A 6,589-nucleotide genomic window follows, 5' to 3' on the forward strand; every position below is an offset into this window, starting at 1 on the left:
TTCTTCTCTAGCTCCCACCCACCAACGATGGCGATATTGTTCTTAAGAACATATCCCTCCTCACAATTTTCATTTCTTTTTAATTATGTAGCACCAGCTTCAACTAGCCCACAATCGCCATCGTTCCACTCGGCTTCATTAACAAAGGAAACGTCTGCACATAATATGTCGTGCCCATTTAAAAAAATAAAAGATTAATGAGCATCATCTGGAGATGCTGTCATTGGAATAGCAGCGACTCTCTCTCTCTCTCTCTCTCTCTTTTCATTTGCATGCCAGCGACCATGTGTGGCTCTCTCTCTCTCTCTCTCTCTCTCTCTCTCTCCCCATTTGCATGCCAGTGACCACGTGTGGCTCTCTCTCTCTCTCTCTCTCTCTCTCTCATCGAAGCTCTCTCTGTTAGGAGCCTTGGAATCCTTGCTCTTGGAGTGTGTGAGGGACTCTCTGTCTCCATGGACGATAGTGCACGCCTGCATTTGTGCCCAAGTATACCTGTACACCCTTAGCCTCACCTTGCTGCTATGTTCTTCTCACATCCCCTCCCATTGGCAAATGGACGTGCTTCTATGCACGATTTTGCTCCATCTCCTGTTCTTCCAGCCCACCCTGCATTTGCCACCATAGCCATTTGGCTTGTGCTTGCAGACATGAGGTATCTGCCAGAGAGAGAGAGAGTAGATTTAATATTGTGGACGGTGGCTGAGGCAGCACAACCGAGGTAGGGGGTTATGGCGAAGGAGAGGGAGGGAAGGGAGCGCCTGTGGCCAGGACGGGAAATAAAGGAATCTTGAGACTATTGGAATTTCATTTTTTTCTTACCAGTATAAGAGTATAGTGTGTGTTGATTATGTTTGCATTCATCCGCTACGTAGTGTGTGTGCTGATCTAAAACGTTGGCTTATAAACTGCACTGAGTGCCATCTGCTTTATTGAGTGATTTAAAGCATGTCGAGGATGCTCAAATTAAGCCACGTGGCTCAATACGATGGCCCTAATTGAAAAAAAAAAAGGACCCTATGCTCAGGAAGTAACAAGTAAGAGAGAAGAAGAAGAAGAAGAGAGTTTTAACGTCGTAGGAAACTATCCACAGAGAGAGAGAGAGAGAGAGAGAGAGAGAGAGAGAGAGAGAGATATCAGTGTATATGTGTGATGCTACCTATCATCTAATCATGTGGTGGTTTTATTAATTTGTTTTTATGCAGATGATAGGTAGTCTATAGCACATAGCCATGGGTAATGGTGAAGCACAAAGATCTCCAACAATGTTAGCTATAAAAGAAGGATACAACATTGTGAGAGAGAGAGAGAGAGAGAGAGAGAGAGATGATGCTTTCAAGAGAAGAAAACGCTAAAGAGAAAATAAAGGAAAAGAGAAACACCTCTTTATATGGACACATAAGGTCTTTTCACTTTCCACTTTCATCAGTCTCTGTTGACTTTCCACTTTCATTTGTTTTTTCGATTTCTAAACTCACCCTTCACTTATGCACTTAATATGTTTTGAGAGAATTTTTATTTTTCTGAGATTGGGGAGACCTAATAGGTAGCATTACACATATAAGGTATAGATAGCATTATCATCTCGCCACCGACGTGGCAAGTTAGTGATGGATGCAACGACAAGTGAGGCAGTGACGTGCTACGGCAGGCAATTGGACGAGGCGACATTGCAACACCCCAGCACATGCCCAGGAGAGAGACAATCCTTGCTTCAGCAACACAAACTGCTCCACAGTAGGGTGTTCGTAGCAGAGCCTTGCTTGAACTAGCATGAGAGAGAGAGAGAGAGAGAGAGAGAGAGAGAGAGAGAGGGGGGGGGGGGGGGTTCCTCTAGAACGGAAGGGACATAGCAAAGGCCTCTGAAAACGTAGAGAGCAGAGGGAGAGGACAACAGCACAGAGAGAGAGAGAGAGAGAGAGAGAGAGAGAGAGAGAGAGAGAGACGTCCCATCAACTTTTAGAAGCAACACCTAGTCTATTTTAAAAATAGCAAGTTTTCACACCCCTTTCATTTCATACCACTACGAATAATGGAATCCTTTGACATTTATTAATAAAAATTTCAAAACCCATGATGTGGGTGCCTTATACACCTTCAAAGTGTGCATAGCATTCAAGCTACTCTTGCTTAAGCTATAGAGGTTGACATGAAATAAAGGACAACAAAAATCAAAAAATTAATAGGCCTGAAATTGGGCAATATATAACTCGTGTGTACAAGAGGTTGTGTATGCATATTAGCTTGATTGCTTAGTCATTGAGAAACTCTTCTCATTTGCCATCCAAAAATACAAAAAAGCATTGATGAAATCTAGAAATTTAGTGCACTACTTACCTGATAATCATGTATGAGTGTCATTCGAATGTGCAAGATAGAGGATGTTATTGGTGTTAATCTACATGGAAACAATGTAACTAGTTATATAGTGCACATCATGCAAAAGTGCCATACAAAAGTATGGTGGAGAGTCGGTATTGTGATCTTCTCAAAAATTATAAGGAACGAAAGTCGTGCCCTGCCTTGTAGTCTTTATGTGTTGTCCAAGCAAACACATATTGGCATGGAGGTTTGGATGCAAATTACAAACCTTGCAGTTTCGTCAAAGTGGAGATGTGCTTTTGAAGCGTTCCACTGCTGTGAAAATATATAGTTCCTATGGCACACATCACAAGAATTAGAATAGATACAAAAGATGTAGAATATAAAATTAACTTAATGAGGAGGAGAGTAATTTTAATATGAGTATATGAGTATATGAATCAAAATGAATTAGAATGTGAAAGTTTCCTTTTAATTGGATTGGAATTTTTGAGACAATGTTTAAGAGATCAAGTATTGCCAAGCATAGCATGTTTCTCCTCCCTGACTAGCAATCTCATTGTGTATTCTATCACCCATAAGAAGGTCTCCAAGGTGCAAGCATAGGTGATTGCATATGGAGAGAGGTCTTCCCTTTGCATTTGGTAAAAATAGCTATGAGCTTCCTTCCCATAGTGATCTTCTAGGCTTAACTTGTAGTCAACGCATTACAAGAGAACCATTAAGACAAAAAGCTCATCAAGAAAATTATTGTAATTTTGTAAGGGAAAGTGATTGTAGTTTGGGGAGGTCCTCTCCTCTTTCATCTAACAAAAACATCTCAAAGGCTCCTCGACCATGGGCCTGTACTCATATAAGAGCATTCCAAGAGACTTCATGTGACAAGAAACCCTCACTTTGCATTTGCTTATTACAACCTAGAGCTTCCTTGTTTTGCCATAACCACATTGGAGATATCTTGCAATCCACGCGCTCTGATGAAAATTGTCCAGAGCTTCCTCGATGAGCCCTTGCTATTGTCCCATGGTCCATCACCCATAGAGGCCAAGGTCACCTCGTGCTTCAAACATGTTGTAGTTGCTCTATGGGTATCCTTGCAATCATTATGCTCTCGTCCTTGAATTACCATCCTTGTGGCTACAATACCTTCTATATTTGTCTTCTCTATCATGGTCTCTTCATCTTTCATACATTCTCTCTTGTCGATCATGTCTTTAGTGATCTCCATCGTCATGTCGATCATATCTACGATGATCTCCATCATCCTCTATTTGTGACTTTGACCATCATATCAAAATTTGTGTTCACTTCTACAAGACCTTCTTTGAAAATCTTTTGATGCGCTTGATAGTCAATGCTCCCAATCAAAAAACTACAGAGTATGGCATGATGATTTCACAGGAGCATCCCGGGTAGTCAAAAGCAGGCCATGGCTAGGAGGCAGGCAACACCTGGTTTTTACTTAGAGAGGTGATCAAGATGATTGCTACTGGCTTCTATTGAGAGAGAGAGAGAGAGAGAGAGAGAGAGAGAGAGAGAGAGAGAGAGAGAGAGAGAGAGAGAGAGGGGGGGGGGGGGGGGGGGGGGGGGGATCCTCATCTCTTCTGTGACTTTTGCCCTCGTGGTGATATTCACCCCCATTTCTACTATTATGTCTACCATCACTATTGCTATTGTGTTGTTCCCGATGTCTTTCAACTTACCTAAACTTTAACTATCATTTCTACCATTACCACTACTTTTGTATTGTTCCCAGTGTCTTTCAACTTACCATCATGTTCAAGCTCCTTTTGCAGGGACAGAAAGACTAGAGAATGATGAATAAAGTTTTCTTTTGTGTTTCTCCATGTATATCTCGAGTTGAAGGATTCCGGTCTTGAAGACAATTATCACCATGTTGTTGAAAAAATGAATGGTAGGCTGAAAAATCATGCTTCTTGTAAAAAAGACTCGGTGGATTGTGCCTCTCTTTGCAGGCCTATCCCAACAATAGTCACGCACCAATTATGAGCATTCAGGTCCTTTTCTTTCACCAACATTGTTTCACATGCTTTTTTTCATGAAGCTTTGTAAAATTTTGGCATTGTCGAAGGCATGCGCCAATGTATCATTTTGATTTTATGTGGACAAAATGTGGCAAGAGATTGCGGGAATGACTTTTAATGGGAGAGAGGAAAGTTACCTACAAAGAGGGGTAATTGGACACACGTTGAACTTGAATGTGATCATTGAGAGAGGGAGTCATTTTTCTGTGCTAGCAAAAGGGACGAGTTGAGAGAGAGAGAGAGAGAGAGAGAGAGAGAGAGAGAGAGAGAGAGAGAGAGATGTCCAGCTGTCTCTTCGTCACGTGTCTCACCCCCATTCCCTTCATAGCTCTCTATCTCCCTCTCTTCGGTAGTGCACTCATCCCCTAGACATCATGTTGCTTGCTAAGCCAAGGATTCCAAGAGAGAGATAGCAGGCCGCCATGGACGTGTGGCCATGTGTGGCAATGTCTTCATTTTCGTTTTCGACTGTAGAAAGATAAGTAGATTGCATGCATGACAGTGAGGGAGGAGACAGTGAGGAGTCGATGGTGCAAGATCAAAGGTGCAACTACATGCAAGAGGGCCTGATGGCAACAACTCCACGGTTTTTCTTTAGAATTCAAAGATTCCATGAAAATCTTGGCCACAAACTAATGAGTTCTTTTGATTTGGGAATCTTACCCCCTCCCCTCCGAGTGTGTGTGCATGAGTAGATGTCCACTCAAGGGTCATTTCTTCCTCTCTAACAAATTACCCCCTCCCATGTGGGGGTACCATAACAAAAGTGTCTCTAGTATGTCCAAACTTTGTCAAAGGTGATTTGAATGGATCCACTTTTGAACCTTTGCATGGTTTATTGTCTACCTAATTGAGTCACTTCCTTGAACTACTTAACTCAAAATATAAATATAATTTGTGCTTGAAAATTCAACTTTAGGACATTTTTTGATGGATTATAAAGTTAATTAGACCACTAATTGCAATGTTCTCTCTTGCTTGAAGTTAGCCTTTGCACCAAGACCTATGGTTGTTTTCTTCTTGGTTTATATTTCTTATTCATAAAAGGATGTCTACTTGACCATAAAAATATGCATATACATAGAGGTCCCTAAGATATTCAAGTCTCTAAGGGGCATTGTAGCTAATATCCAAGACTCATCCATTTATGCACAAAGATAGCTTAGACCTCTCTATTTCTTGTTAGTTAAATTTTCATGGACCAATGATTGCATAATGCTTTTTTATGAAGCTCAACCAATCTTTAATCAGTGCACCAACATCAGTGAGAGCTTCGGATTGGAATAAGATCTTCCATGTGCTTCTCAACACGTGTGGATTTTCCAATGGGTGTATATTGACACAACTAGGGGAGAAGAACCTTGATTTTCTAGTTGCTTATACAAAGTTGGCAATTGAATCTAGTGAATAAGAAGAAGCCCAAGAGGAAGAAATTTTCAAGTAGCTATGTTTATTGTGACAAAAAGGGTCATGATGTTAAAGACTAAGATACATTGTAAAGCAATTTTGCCATTACCTTTTGGCAAAAATATTTATATTCTTTGAGCAAGGTTAAGCTTGATGTATCTAGTCAACTAGTCATGGTTGGTTGGCCTTGTAGTAGTTTATGGTTATTTATTACGGTGTGTATACATATGTACTAAAGAGTTGAACTTATTTATTTTTATGGTTATTTATTATAGTGTGCATATGTATATGTGAAGAGTTGAATTTATTTATTTTTTGGAGTGTAATCGAGATGGAAATTATTTCTTAATAATATCCTATAAAAAATCTATATTCCAGTTGCAATAAAATTTCTAAGCTTTTACAATCTCACCAAAAACAGTTCTTACTAGACTTTATTGTCTTAAACATTTTCATTTCATGCAAAATCACAAATGTGATGGATGCTTCAACAGAGAGAATTGACCTAATGTGTGATTGACCACACTAACAAATCCAAATATCTCTCCTTTGAGTTTTGACCAGAAAAAGTAAGACAAATTTAGACTTTTCATGCCATTAATTAAAAGCTTACAAATATATATAGTCCATGGACTACTTCAGTGCCATACAAAGAAATTCCTGCCCTGCCTCATTAACAAGCGTCCAATCTATCATAACACTAGACATAGAGATAAAGAGCATGATAACAAAACCTGAAAATGTAGTCTCTCTAGGGTTGCACCCTTAGTTTTAATTGCTTAATTGACAAGCTTCATTTGATTGTGCGTCACACAAAT

This window comes from Adiantum capillus-veneris, chromosome 9 (genome assembly GCF_014529385.1).
Source record: "Adiantum capillus-veneris isolate H3 chromosome 9, ASM1452938v2, whole genome shotgun sequence".
Classification (NCBI taxonomy): domain Eukaryota; kingdom Viridiplantae; phylum Streptophyta; class Polypodiopsida; order Polypodiales; family Pteridaceae; genus Adiantum; species Adiantum capillus-veneris.